Here is a 13,899-nt window from a genome sequence, read left to right as displayed (position 1 = left end):
GCTGTTTCCCAGATGGAAGTTGTTGATCTCCACTTGCTTCAGGTGGTTCAGTTAGTGTAACCTGTTGGCTACTGACTACAGCCAGTGCCAAACGTTTTTATGTCTTGTCACACACTAGTATTTTTAGACTCTTCAATCATAGGGAAGAAAAAGTGGATTGTGAAGAACCTCGTTGCAACTCCTTTTGCTCAACGATCATAGAGCACAGTCTAGTTCCTGGCACTTTTACAGCTGAATGAGAATCTGTAGTACTTGAGAGGAAGAAATCTCTGGATCGTGTCAACTGTAAGTAGCCTTTTGCGAGGGTTTTGTCTCCTTAAGCAATTTCCTATGCTTTATCGATTTCTACATGCTGGGGCTGAACACAGCAGTGTGCTGGTCCTCAAATTCTGAAATCTGTAGGGAGCTGGCTCCTAACAAAATTCTGATACTTGTGCCTGTACTAAAAGAAAACTCGGTCAAAACGCCTAGATTCTGAGGACAAAGTTTCAGAGACTGACTGAACCAAGGGAGGTATCCTGTACTGGTTGCAACAGTAAGATATAGAACACAACACCCTGCCTAAGGGAGATGTGTTGCATGCAAAGTGAGACCAACAGGAAAGTCTCTTAATAACCTTTTAAGGGGGGGGGGGGGGGGGAGCCAAATAGTGCCTGGGGAAGCATGAGCATTTGTGCTTGGTTGTCTGGAAAGATGTGGCCTGACTTCGGTGAATGAGGTTATATCAGTAGGAAAATGCTGTTAGTGCTGTCTAGTGTGGGTCTCCAAAAAGGGAAAGGCAAGATTAAGAGTTGTTCCTCTACATTTGAAGTCCTAGTTGAAGATTTAAGATCTATCTTAATTAAGAGAGCTCTGATTTGGGGAGGGGAGAAAAAAGGTGATAGTTAGATATGCACAAGGATGGGTGCCCATTTTTTCAGGCAGAGCGTGACAGCTGATGCTGCCTTACTGCTCAGGCTACTCTTGCAATGCAAACAGCTTGACAACTTACTAGAAAAAAATAGTTCAAATTTATCAACAGAACATACTAGGGTGATGATACTGTAAGCAAATTATTTTGGTGGTGTTTTTCCTGAATTGAGAGGTCTAATTGTAAAACTGAGAGATACTCTTTTAACTAGGTATCAGGGTCCCTTAAGTAGGTCTTGCTCAGCAGCTTGCTTTTTGGTGGTTTTTTTTTTTTTGGCGGGGTGTGTGTATGTACATGGGGTTTATGTATATGTGTCTCCTCCTGAACACTGAATACTTCCAGAAGGAAACTGGATGCTTTATATCCTAAGTTTCAGATCTGTAAAAGCTGATAAAACACTGGTTAGAGACTCTTTAACTCTTAATTTCCTGTTCCATACGCTCCTGTAAACTAGGAAAGTAATATGGTTGTTATTGGGATATAAATTCAGAAATCCAAAACTGGCTGAGGGGTAAAGCTTATTTTTTCTTGAATAAGGAGTGTTACTTAATGTACTTTGCTGACTTTATTTGGTCCTCTCCTTAGGAGGCTTTTGTTCCCCACATATTTTCAGTTGGCTATAAAGTCATAAGAGGTTTTGATTCATTGTTAGGTCAGGTTGAAGAAGGTTATACCTAGTTGTATTGTCTTACTGACTTTTAGTGAAGACAGGATTTTGCTGGCTGTTTCTACATAAGTACTTTTAAGGGGAGTGAGAGAAATCGGTCACAAGTGCAAGCAAGATCAGATATTTTCATGAATTCCTCTTTCAAGTAAGTGCTTATTTAAGGAAAACAATTTCCATGTTTCAAATGAGATGTAAGAAGGTTTTTTTTAGTGAGAAAAAGCTTAAGCAGCTGCTTAACTGCCAATAAATGCGGGAGAAATATGTATTTATGTGCAAGCATAGCAGGGTGGGAAAGAAAGGGAATCATAAGTGGTGTTGGCCCAAAACAGGGCAGCATAAAAATCATGGTAAGAGTAGAATCCAAGAACACAGGTCAAGGGGGAAAAATCTCAAAAGTTGCCGCAGGTAATGGAGGTCATGTTTAATTCTCTTAAAGTCTTCAAGTCAGTTCTGGTTCTCATGCTGTAGTGCAGTGGTTACTGGGAGCAATGTTTTGGTACAAGCTATGCAGGAGGGTGGGCCAGGTGGGCAGGTTAATGCCTTTGTTAGTCTTGAGATGTTAAAAGTCTGTTTAGTAATAACACAGCGGTGGCATGTCAGTCTCTTTTCATCAGTTAACTGAAGCAAGTCTGTCAAAAACAATTTATTCATTTGCATTATAGATGAATCCATGAATTACAAGGGAGGAAAGGGGGGGTGAGGTGGAAAAGGGTTTCTGGTTTTTCATTTGTTTGTTTTACAGACAGTAAAATTGGGAATCTGCAGTTTCATGGCTGGAGTGGATTCAATCACGTTGGTAGCTCATACCAACGAAGGTGGACAAAGATGTGTGCCGTGTTTCCAGGTCGGTTCCTCGGGTAGTAAAAGCAGCAAAAACCGCTTCAAGAGCAGTGTGGCTAAGCTTTTGCCAGTGCGCCACTTCAGTTGGAGCGTCTGTGTTGGTGGCATCTGACTGGAGCAGTGGGGCAGATGTCAGCATTACTTTCCTTGGCAGTGTGTAAGTACAACAGGGATCAAGAGCTCCATCCCGCCCCGCCCCCCCCCCCCAAAAAAAAAAAAAAAAGCTGACAGTACTATTTCCAGGAGACACAGGGATCAAAAGGTAGAGTTCCCTTCTCCACAAGTTCCACCTTGTGGTTCAGGGAATTGGCTAAAGTTCATCATAAATGCCACCTAAGATACAGTGGGAGTAGTGGGAAGGCAGAAAATGTGCTTAAGCAAACTGGAAATGGAAGACTAGAAGCAGTGAACTAGGGTCGTCTTCAGACTCGCCCAGAAGAAAGAAAAGCCTTTAACAAATAAGGTTGAAGAATATACAAAATTTTTGACAGAAGTGTGTCGGGAGTGATTGGAGACAGGTGGTGGAATGAAAACAGATTACTCTCTAGCCTGCTAACCTGTAACTTTAGATCTGTCAGCTGGAAGTTTGATGTATTTATACAACAGTCTTCTTTAAGACTTATTTTATGAAAGGAGCAGCAACTGTTGTATCACACCTTTGCATCTGAAAAAATGCTGGTTTTGTTCACCAAGGTGAGTTGAGGGGCTGGGAAGGAAATTGAGTACAGAAGTATTTCTGAATCATCCAGGGAAATAAGGGGTGCATCCTTAGATTCACATTACTAATACCTTTAAGCTCAAATGCCACAAAGGATGTGTCTCAAACTCTTGCAAAAAGTATTTTGATATCCTATTAAATTAAGGCATGCTCCAGAGTGTCTTTTTGCACTTGCCAAGAATAAACTAGATAAATTCTTAAAATTGCAGTCTTTATAGAGTCATTATTTCTGGAGGTGGTATGCTAATACAAGATTCATTAATATTTTGTTAGAGCTTATGCCATTCTAGTAAAAATCTGCATTTTATATATATGAGAACTTCTAACCAGGCTGAAGCAGATGTTCGTGGCATAAGGAGGATAAAACAGTTGGAGCAAATGATCTTGTTAGATTTAGAGATAAACGAAACTAATTTTTGAGCTGTGAGAAGGCAGGGAGAATTAAGAACTCTGGGGATACAAAGTTAAGTTAATTCAACCTGGAGCAGTCGTGGTGAATCAATGTAGTTCTCTGGGAGTATGTGCTGGCCTCCATTTTTGAAGGGGAAGGGTACGTAGCATAGAAACTGCAGGCTGTAGGTGTATTCGCTGTATTGGAGGCAGTAATGACAGCACCTGGGATGTAGGAACTAGGAAAGACCCAAAAGAAAAGCAAGACTATGATTATCGTTTCTCCTAGCAGTTTATAGCGAGTTGGTAAGTGCATAGGAGACTGTCCTGGAGCAAGGTTTAAAACATCTTTGGCAGAGCTTTTTCAGCAAGTGTCCTGCTGCTCCTCGGTCTGTGCCCTGCAAGTAAAGCCTGTGCAGAGCTGCCGGCTGGTGTGCCTGTGCACCGGGGGGTGGGTGGTCGTGGTCTCCGAGCGCTCTGTTCACTCATTCTGTCTCCACACGTCATTTTCTGGATAGCCTGCCTATATTAAGGTGGGGCTTGGAGCTCTATTTGTGTTGCTTGGTTTTAACTTCACTTCTGCAGGCAATGTGGTGAAGATGGAATAACGTGTCTCCTTTCACCCCGGCTTCTTAGATGATTTCTGTTCTCTCTGCCCTTTCAGAGCCTTAGATATGATGTGGACCAGTTTATCTGATAGCTGTAGGCTTCTAAACAGAGAGCGTACCGAAACAAGGCAAGGCTTCGGTCCAAAAATACTGACACTGGATGCAGTGCTAGGTGTGCTATGAGTGAGGGAAATGTTTTCTTCTTGTGGTAAGTCCAGTCCTTCAGCTCAAGCAAGATGTGATTTAGGAAACTGGTTTTGACAGCTAATCTGCCAGAGCTCACACCTCCCTGACAGGGTGGTGAGAGGAGCTGAGTAACCCTCTTGTTACAGAAGCAGATTTGTTCCCGCTGCGTGTCACTTCTTCCCCTGGAGGAGGGAAAAACACGGGCACCTAAATGGGGAGGGTTATTCCTCTTGCTGTTCCCCATGACTCCAAAAGGCCTGTCCTTCTTTTGCTTTTAGCTACTCCTTGAGAAAGCACTTCTTAGCTTTTTCCTTCTCAGAAAGATGATAGAAAAATACAAGGCACTATTGCATCTGTGGTCCAAAATAACTAGTCGGGTTGCTCAGTTCCAGAAAACTTAGTATGAGGAAATGAAGTGGTACAATGACAAATGTCTGAGCAAGCATCTCACACTTTTTCCTGAATAGATAAAACATTTAATTCAGCTGGCAAGCCTCCAAAGCAGAAAATACTGTGCAGCTGTCAGCCTGTAGGGCTTTTGGAAAGATTTTGTGATTGATCTGCATATTGATCTCTTCCTTAAAAACATAGATAAACCATGTCTGTGCTGATCTGACGGGGTATGGCTGCAGGGATAGCAGAGAGACTTTGTTCTTTGGAGTCTGTTACTCAGCCACTGTGGCCTCCTCCTGGTTCTGTGTATTGTGGATATGCTGATCATACAGCACAACCAAAATAAGTTGATAATACGACATCCAGAACTTGAACTAAGGTGTTTAGAGGCTAAGGCTGTCTGCATTTCTATAATGGCATAAGTTTCAACTTCTTCCTGCCAGCTCCTGCAGGGAGACATCTGTCTGAGGAGAATGTTCCATCATTTGATTTACTGTCAGCTGCTTGCTGCAGCTTGCGTGAGCTAAAATTCCATGATCCAGTTCACTGGGCACCGTTTCAATGCAATGAACACAGTTTGTCCCCCAAAATATTTATGGTCACCTCCATTGTATTTGTGTGACTGAGAAGTAGAAGAAACAAAACACATACTTCATCAACAGTGGTTTTACTTTTAGCTAGAAATTTGATGGGATAGGAGAACTCTACTGAAGCTTTTATTAAGAGCCCAAGTTTTGTCTGACTGTCTCTGTAAGAAACATAGATGATAGGACAGTGTGCTTTTTGTATTTCAGTTCAGCTTGCATTTCTTCTTATTCCCTTGAGGCTCAACTATAATTTGCAAACATACCTGGAATTTTGTTTTCCTACATTGTCACGGGCAGGGGGAGGAATCTGATAAGTTACTCTTGCTTTTTACAAGTTCTTCAGAAATCCTGAAAGGATGTATTGCTTTAAGAAATACAATTCTTGTTTGCTTTTGCATTTTGGGTGAGTTGTTTGGGTTTGGTGTTGTGGGGTTTTTTTTGTTTTTTTCACTTGTGGCATAATTTTTCTCAGAAGAGTTGGTGGTGGTTGAGGATGTATCATATTGCTTAGGAGGAAAAAGTGATGACCTTTGGGCAGATCATCACTGCAGTTCAGGAACAAGGTGATTGGTAGTGATGGTAGATGCGTAATATCTTGTGTCCAGTCTGGGTGGGAAGGTGCAGTGATTTTAGGCTTGCATTCAGTAGATCAAGACCTGTAACTCAAAAGCCATGACCTTCATACAAGTAAATTACCATGCCTGTACTATCTCACCATTGCAGTGGTGGTGAGTTCGTGTCTAGGAAGAAATCTGGTACTTCTGTAGATACTTAGACCACCATACAATTCATAAAAATGTATGAATAGTATGTTTCATGGAAGTTACATTTAATATTGGATTTTGCAGTTAAATATTCAATGCTGTTATTCCCCTGACAGTGGTCAGAAGCTTTTTTCACAACACACACACACACACCACCCCACCACCACCCCACCCCCCAGAAAATTGTTTGCTGGCCAACTCAGTTTCCAAGTGATACGCTATTTCTCTGAAGTGAAACTGGTCATTTAAAAACAGATTTCCAGTAATTCTTTTTGGTGTTAGGACCACTAGCAAGAAGTGGGAATAATATATTACAAGATTCATCCCCCCAAAACCCCCACACGCCACTACCTTTCTGTGGTAGTATACGCGTTCGTAAAAAGAAATGCTTTGCAATAGTGCTGAAGATTTGTTTAGAAGCTTAAAGATGATGTTCCTCACTCTGAGACGCTTTGCGTACGTCTGAATGAGGTATTTGCGTTCCTAGAGTGTGTCGGTTCTGTTACACTTGTGGTCGGGGTCTGTTGCTTGGTAAAATGGAGGTGGGTGAGTGTTGCATTAAGGCTGATCTCGGAGCCATGTGCCAGCGCCTTACTCGCCTGTGTGGCAGCTGGCCTTGCAGTGCCAGGTTACAGGTCTGAACAGCCATCCTCGCTGGGGGTTGCCACAGATTGATGTACTGTTTCCTGTGTTCCAAGAATCCCTTTCCACTTTACTATGATGACTAAAGGACACTGATGTGGTTGAATGTTGAAATAAAAATCCAGTTTGTTCTTAAATATTACGTGGCAAGGTTATTTAAATGCATTTTTCTTTTTCTTTTTTTTTTTTTTAAATTGGAACCACTTAAATTCTAAGTTTGCTGTAAACTGAAGATCAAAGAAAATAATTTGGTAAGGCAGCTTATTTTTTTCAAATATTGAAGAGTTCAAAAGAATTTTCCCTTTATCAGCAGATATAAGGAAGGAATCATCTTTGTCTTCTGGCTTTGTCAAGTTGTATAAAGACACCAGGCATGCCAAGTGTTATTGTTTTATGGGTGTACTATTATATAGGTTTCATGAAGGCCGGTGCATACCCTCACAGCTTCCAGCAGTGTTAGAGGTGGGGCAAGTCGGATGAAAATTGCACAGCTAATTACATTGAATATTTTCATAAGGTAAGATCTAAATTTCATCTTGTATTCTGCTGTGCAAACTGAAAATAAATGCAGTCAGGTCTGGCCTTCTTGCTTATACCAGCTAACTGAAGAACGCTTTCTTATGCTTGTTAAAAAAAGTTGAAGTAAATTAGTAACAATTTTGCAGCTGCTTATTTAGATAATCATTTAAAGTAGAATTACTTAAAACATCATGGAAATCCTTAGAAACATCAGCTGTAGTCAACATTTACAATCTGATTTTAATTTAATTGCAGGATAAATGTATGCTATGTCTCTGTTCTTTGGCGCGTGCATAACGAAATAAGGAATTCCTGTAAAAGGTGGGAACTTCTAGCAAATTCTGTTTACATGTCATTGAGTCATGCCTGGACCTGCAAAAAATCCCACTGAGTTCTAGGGTCATAATTAGGCGTGCCGGTTGTCCTTTTTATATACATATAAGTAACAACACAGAAGCACTAGCTGTAGTGCTGAAAAGGAAGGAAATGGAAAATGAGCAGGTGTGAGAAATGAGCTGAATGTGCTTTCCACACCAGGGGTTACAGGACCAGGTAGGGGGTGTCTGACAGCCCACTGAGAGCCTGCCCTTTGGGACAGAAGGCAGCGCAGGCCAGGGCGTAAGGCAGAGGAAGAGCTCCAGCAAAGATGCAGTCAAGAAGCCCTCTGCTACCACCGTTCTGTGGCTGAAGAAGGAGCAGCAGGCGTAAATGTTGGAAGGAAGAAAAATCAGCCTTTGTGGTGAAGGCAGGCATGTATCCAAGCCTAGGTAATGGATAACCCCCGCGCGGGAGCTCAGCCATGGAGGGAGGAAGGAGGGGTAGAGCTGGTGACATTGAGGAACAGCTCATCCTACCTCAGCAAGGAATTCATGAATGCCAGGGAAACTGGGAGACCGCCAGCTGTATAGGCAGGAGTGAAGTGAGCAGAGCCGTGCAAAAATCACAAAAAACTTTCTCACCTAATTCTTTAGTAGATGAATCTAGTTTTCATAATTTTAATAATGATGAACACTGAAAGAAGAATAGGCAAGTACTGAGCTCTGTGAATGTGAAAATAAGTGCAAGTAGTAGTGCCTTGCAGGCAAAGGCCATGTTTTCTAAAAACTGATGTGACGAGTTATGGTTATGTCAACCAACTTAGAACCTTTCCTTAAGGAAATACTGAATGTGTATGAACGTGAAACAAGATTAAGAATGGATATCAAAATCTGCTTTTTTAAATCATAATTTAAAATTTATTCTTTGAAGCACTTTAAATCATTATCTTCCACAGTGCGTGGGGGCGTTCTACAGCCTGTTGTAATCCCAGTCTATGAGATGCTAATTTAATTACAGGCTCAACTTTTGCTGTAGTTGTAGAGTTCCTTAATGTATCTGCCATAGTAAAAGTCCCCTTGAAAAGCAGGGGATTTTAGACACACCTGAGTAGACAGCAAGGTTTTTTAGAACGAAAAAAACAAACCAAAAACCACAAAACAAAGCTCAACAACAAATAAACCAAACGCCAAGTTAACTGGAGCCACTATTGGCCTTCCAGACATAACTAGGCCTGTCACTGCGGTATGTGGCTGCATGTGTTGGTATGTACAGAGCACAAGGCTTCCTTGTACAGAGAAGGAAGGGAATGGAAAGACGGCAGTCGTGAGGAGGGGTGGGGAGTAGTCTTGGAACCCGCGGGTTTCAGGAAGGCAGGCGGTGTGACCTGGCGTGGCTGCGGCAGGGTGCGTGCTGCCATGGCGGGGCAGGTGGGAGGGCGCGCTGTGGCCGGGAAGGGTATGGGCTTCCTGGCAGCGGGCAAGAGCGGCTTCTGTTCACTGGGGAGACTGGTGGTGGTGAGGGAAACCTTTCTGTCTCTCCATGGGGAGCTCCAGCTCCAGGGAAGGTTTGAAAAGCTAACTCCTTTCAGCTTGGTGCGTGCATCAGCAGGTTTCTAGCCACAATGTATTATGAGAGATTATGCTGAATGGACAATTTAGCCCACGTGATGAGTAGGAAATTTTATTTCTCTCCCATGAGGAGCGATGGTAGAGTCAAAGCATGTGTATAATTTGAGACTGGTTAAAAAAAACACACAACCACAACAGCCCAACATATCAAACACACTGGTTTTCATGCACTTATATTTTGGCTTTTCAATAAATTACTTCTGCCAGAAAGCAAACTGATACCTTGAAAAAAAATAGCTTCAGTGGAAAAAAAAAATAATTAAACGGTTGCAACCAAAAATTTTGTTCACCTCTTACCAGGTCATAATAAAGGAAAAGTGAGACTGGGGCGTAGCTGGACAGCAGAGAGTGACAAGGGCATGGGAGTGACAGAAGGGAAGAAAGCGGTATGAGAAGAGAACAGACTCAAGGGAAGAAACTGGAGGTGACTACAAGCACCAGGTGAGGAAATACTTCAAAAACTAACCTAAATGCATAGAATTAGTGGCACAGACACAATGAGTTGGGGACACGGGCAGCCAGCAATGCCAGAGGTTACAGGCAGATTATGTGAAATAAAGATTAAGAATCAAAGAACGTAAGTCTAAGGATAATCCCCCTTCCAGAAAGTGATGTGTCTTCAGCAGAATGGATGAGAGTATCTAGGCTGTACATGGATAAAAGAAAATACAGACATTGACTGTTCTGCCACACTCTGGAGTAGCAATCACTGATCCTCTCTGGTCTGAGGGCCAAAACCACTTTGCAGGTAACATCTGCCGAGTTGCTCAGCCAAAGCTGTGGAGATGGCGGTGGCCTCCCTTGGTAGCAGGCAGACCGGGAAGGTTGTAGGCAATCCTTCTGACTCATCTGGCAAAGTCCGTTGTGCTCTTTTTTGGCACAATGGCTTTTAAGTGGTTGTTTTGGCTTCTCCAAACTTGGAAATAAAAAGCAGGCTGAAAAGCAGAAGTGTAAACCATATGAAATTGTTCCCCTGGGCAGACAGCAGAGCTTCCCACCACCTGCTCAGTTTCCCCTCTGTGGGGTCTTTGGGGGTGCGGTGATAAATACACAGGTTTGCCTCATTTCCCATCACAGCAGCTGGAAAGCTTGGATTGTAACAGAGACACAGCAGCAGCCTTCCTCTTCCAAGCAGAAAACAAAAGTAGCACATGCTGTTTTCTTGCTTGGGGTTGATGGTAAAGTTACAACGCAGTTCTCTATATTTAAGAAAATAAGTCTTTGTAAACAGTCCTGTTGCCAATATTCAGTTGTAAATATGTTAGAAGATGAATGTTTCTTTTTTGAAGTAGGTGTTGACAGCAGCTGTAATGTATTTAACATTCCAAGACCTTTCCAGTTTAATTAAATGCACGTAGCTGGAAACCTCAGTAGTCATCATGTGGTGAACTTCTTATGCAACTCATCCCCCATCTTACCTAGTAACCTTCTTCTTTTGCATTCATAAATTCTTAGTAGGTTTGAGTTAATATGTGCCTTTTATGAGATTTATTTTTCATTTTATTTCTACTTCACTTTTATGTTTAAGGAAGAAAGCCAGCTGGGTGAGGCAGCTGCTATTTTAAGAGACAGAGCTGAGATGCACCCCATGATAAGATTTTCCTTTTTTATTTTTCTGTTCTCAGATATGTTGGTATTTCAACAGAGGCATTCTTTGGGGTGGGATGGTAGCTCCTTGTTAACAGAGAAGCATGAGGAGAGCTTGAGTGTAAATTTTGGAAATAAAAACCTTAAAATCAGTGAAACTAAAATTGGTCTTGAGAGTAACAAATGGTCAGAATACGTAATGACTTCTTGGGCATGAGAGCTTTAACCATTAGAGGGGCTATGGGTCTTGATTACAAACCAGAGATTTTGTTCTGGGTTACCATTAAAACATGCTGCTCACACAGTTACTACCAGAATATGGTTTGCAAAGTCACCAGATGGACTTACCAGTAAAGCAAGACCTTCCCCCCCCCCCCCCCCCCCCCCCCGCCCCGCCCCCAGGAAAACCAAAGCAATACAGCTTTTTTTAAAAAAATATCTTTCAATTGTGTTCATTGTACAATTTTTGTTTGTAAAAAAGCAGAGTTAATTCAACTAGAAGGATATGTATTTATACATCTTAAAACACCTTATGGGGAAAATAGAATGTTATTTTCTTTCTTTCAAACCCCACACATGCATCCCTTGTTGCTCCGTCTTTCTCAGACGTTTCAGTAGGACCTGGGACTCTAAGAAAAACTAAAAAATAAAAAAACAAACAACAGCTAAATGGAGGATTTAGCTTGGAATCAACTTGGTAGGAAAAGCCTCACTGACTTTACAACAATATCCTAGATTTTGGTCTTGTTAATTTCCTAGGTTTTCACAGGTTTAAATATGTAGAACAGTTAAAGACATCAAGATTTAAGTGAGATTTGATTCAACATTTAGAAGTGCAGTGGGTTGAATTCTGTGGAATCAGGCATATATTGCTTTTTACTTTTTTAATTCAGAGCCATACTAAGAATCTTTCATTGACTGCTTATCGCGAGACTCTCTCTGCAGCGATGAGTTTTCTCCTATATTGTACAACATCATGCCATATACACGAGCCTGCCTAGAACTTTCTCAGGAGCTATAATGGAGATAAAATACTGTAGCTGGTGAGATACGTACTTGCTTCAGCGTTACTGCTGCTCAGCCAGCCTGACTGAACGTTGTAGAAAAATGACTCTCCTACCTCTTCTTTCATGTGCCTTATTGACATTTCAGATCTTCTGCAAACCTTAGTGAGTAGGCTGACTAGCCCATGAAATTTCCCAGCTTTTTTTTGCGTGCTCAGTTTAAGTTGTTTTTTGTGTCTGTTTTTTTTTCTTGAAAAAGATCGCATCTGCTTGTTCTCCACTATCTGTGGCAGATACTTGGTGTATGCAGTGAGTTTGTCACTGCTCACATCTCTCACTGGATATTTTAAAAGAAAAGATGTAACAAAATCAGCAGAAAACTGTCTTGCTTCTGTCCTTTAGTCACTGGTAGAGATAATTGCAAGGGCTGCATGCTGTGCTAAACCTTCAGCACAACTTGCCTGCCTGTATTTTTTCTTCTTATGTTTTGTAGTAGCTTTACTGTCACAGAATTACCATCTAGCTGCCTTTACTTCTATTTAATAGCATTTGGATTAATGTGTAGAAATAGTTTGTGAAGTCACATATCCTATCTAAAAATCTCTTTTCTCCCCCGTTTCTTTCCTTCTCAGCTTTGCAGTCTAGTACAGGAGTTAAGCGGTAACTACCACATCTTTACAAGAGTATCACTTAGCCAAAAAAAATGCGAATTTCCATCTTGAGATCCTGGTGTAGATTAACACCCTATACAGGAAAGTCACTTGCCCTGTTGAAATCGAGTGAGTACTTCCCTGAGCAAGACTGGGCAGAAATACAGTCAAAAGTTTTCCCGAATTGGAGTGGGATGGGCTGTGTCAGGTAACTGGCACAAATGCAAGTTTGAAATTCTTTGGTAACAAAATCAACCTTGGTCTGCTAAAACGGGAAGTTGCTGGTGGAATAGAAAAGATTATTTCAGGAAAGCCAGGCTGAAGAGATTCAGCTGTTACCAGCTTAGATTTCATCCTGTGCTCAGAGCTATATGGGCCAAGCTTTCTTCTCCATTTACAGTTCATTCAAAGCAATGTAATGATTCTGTTCATACACTGAAGCTGTAAATTTGATTCCGTTAATAAAATGGACAGCAGAGATGTTTCCATGTCAAAGATAATGCTTCTAGCTTGTGTAACTAGTTCTAGTTTATATATTTTCTGGAACTAGTTGTTCTTTATAAAACACCTGACTAAATCTACTTTGATAATATTAATGATCGTTCCCCCTTTAGAGAGGAGTAAAGAATTTCTATATAAATTAATAAATTGATTCTGTGTTACTTGTCAAAGTTGTTGGCTTTAAAAGTACAAGATGAGGGCTAACATCCGTGTGTTTCAACTATTCAAAAGAAACCTGAGATCATAAACCCAACATCGACGCTCTGATGTCCCGTTCATTTCTCTCTGCATCATTGACTGAACTGTAAAAGTACTTTCTGAGAAGCTTGGCGTTGATGTGAGCTAAAAACCCTACCGCAGCCCAGACGGCTGAGGTGTGCCAGTGGTGAGGCAGGGCTGCTCATACAGCACTTTGAAGATAATACTATCTGTAGCAAGTGATAGTAGTGATTTGATCCTAGAGCCTTGCTGATGTCAGCCTTGGCAGGAAAAAAAAAAAAAAAATTACTGTCAGGCACTAGTGATCTTCACAGTATTTGGATATTGCTAGGAAGGAATGTAGAAATAAGCTTTTGAGGCTAAGACTGGTAGATGAAGGGGTGACCCAGTGTGGAAGGCTGCTGGTCCAGAGCAAGAAACAAGCCAAATCCAAATCCTGAAATATGAAACCTCTGAAACCTGGGGGTAGAGGGGAAAGGGCAATGCATGTGCACCAGAATGAAGCCACCTGTCCTGCAGTTCCAAGTGCGAGTGGCTTGCCGGTACTGCTCCCAGCTTTTAAGGCTACACGGGTCATAGCGTATTCTGGTATTTGAGATCCAAATCTTACCAGAATAAGCTGTGAGAATCAAATGCTGCCAAACCTAATTTTTTGCTGTATTTAAAAGACTCAGCTCTACAATCGATCTCTGCTTGAAGGAGTTTTTTTTTCTTTTTTTTTTTTTTTTTTTTTTTTAATGCATGCTTTCTGAACCTTGATATGGTGTT

Source organism: Falco biarmicus, chromosome 9, assembly GCF_023638135.1.
Source record: "Falco biarmicus isolate bFalBia1 chromosome 9, bFalBia1.pri, whole genome shotgun sequence".
Taxonomy (NCBI): Eukaryota; Metazoa; Chordata; class Aves; order Falconiformes; family Falconidae; genus Falco; species Falco biarmicus.
The sequence above is the reverse complement of the archived record's forward strand: the minus strand, read 5'-3'. Positions refer to the sequence as shown.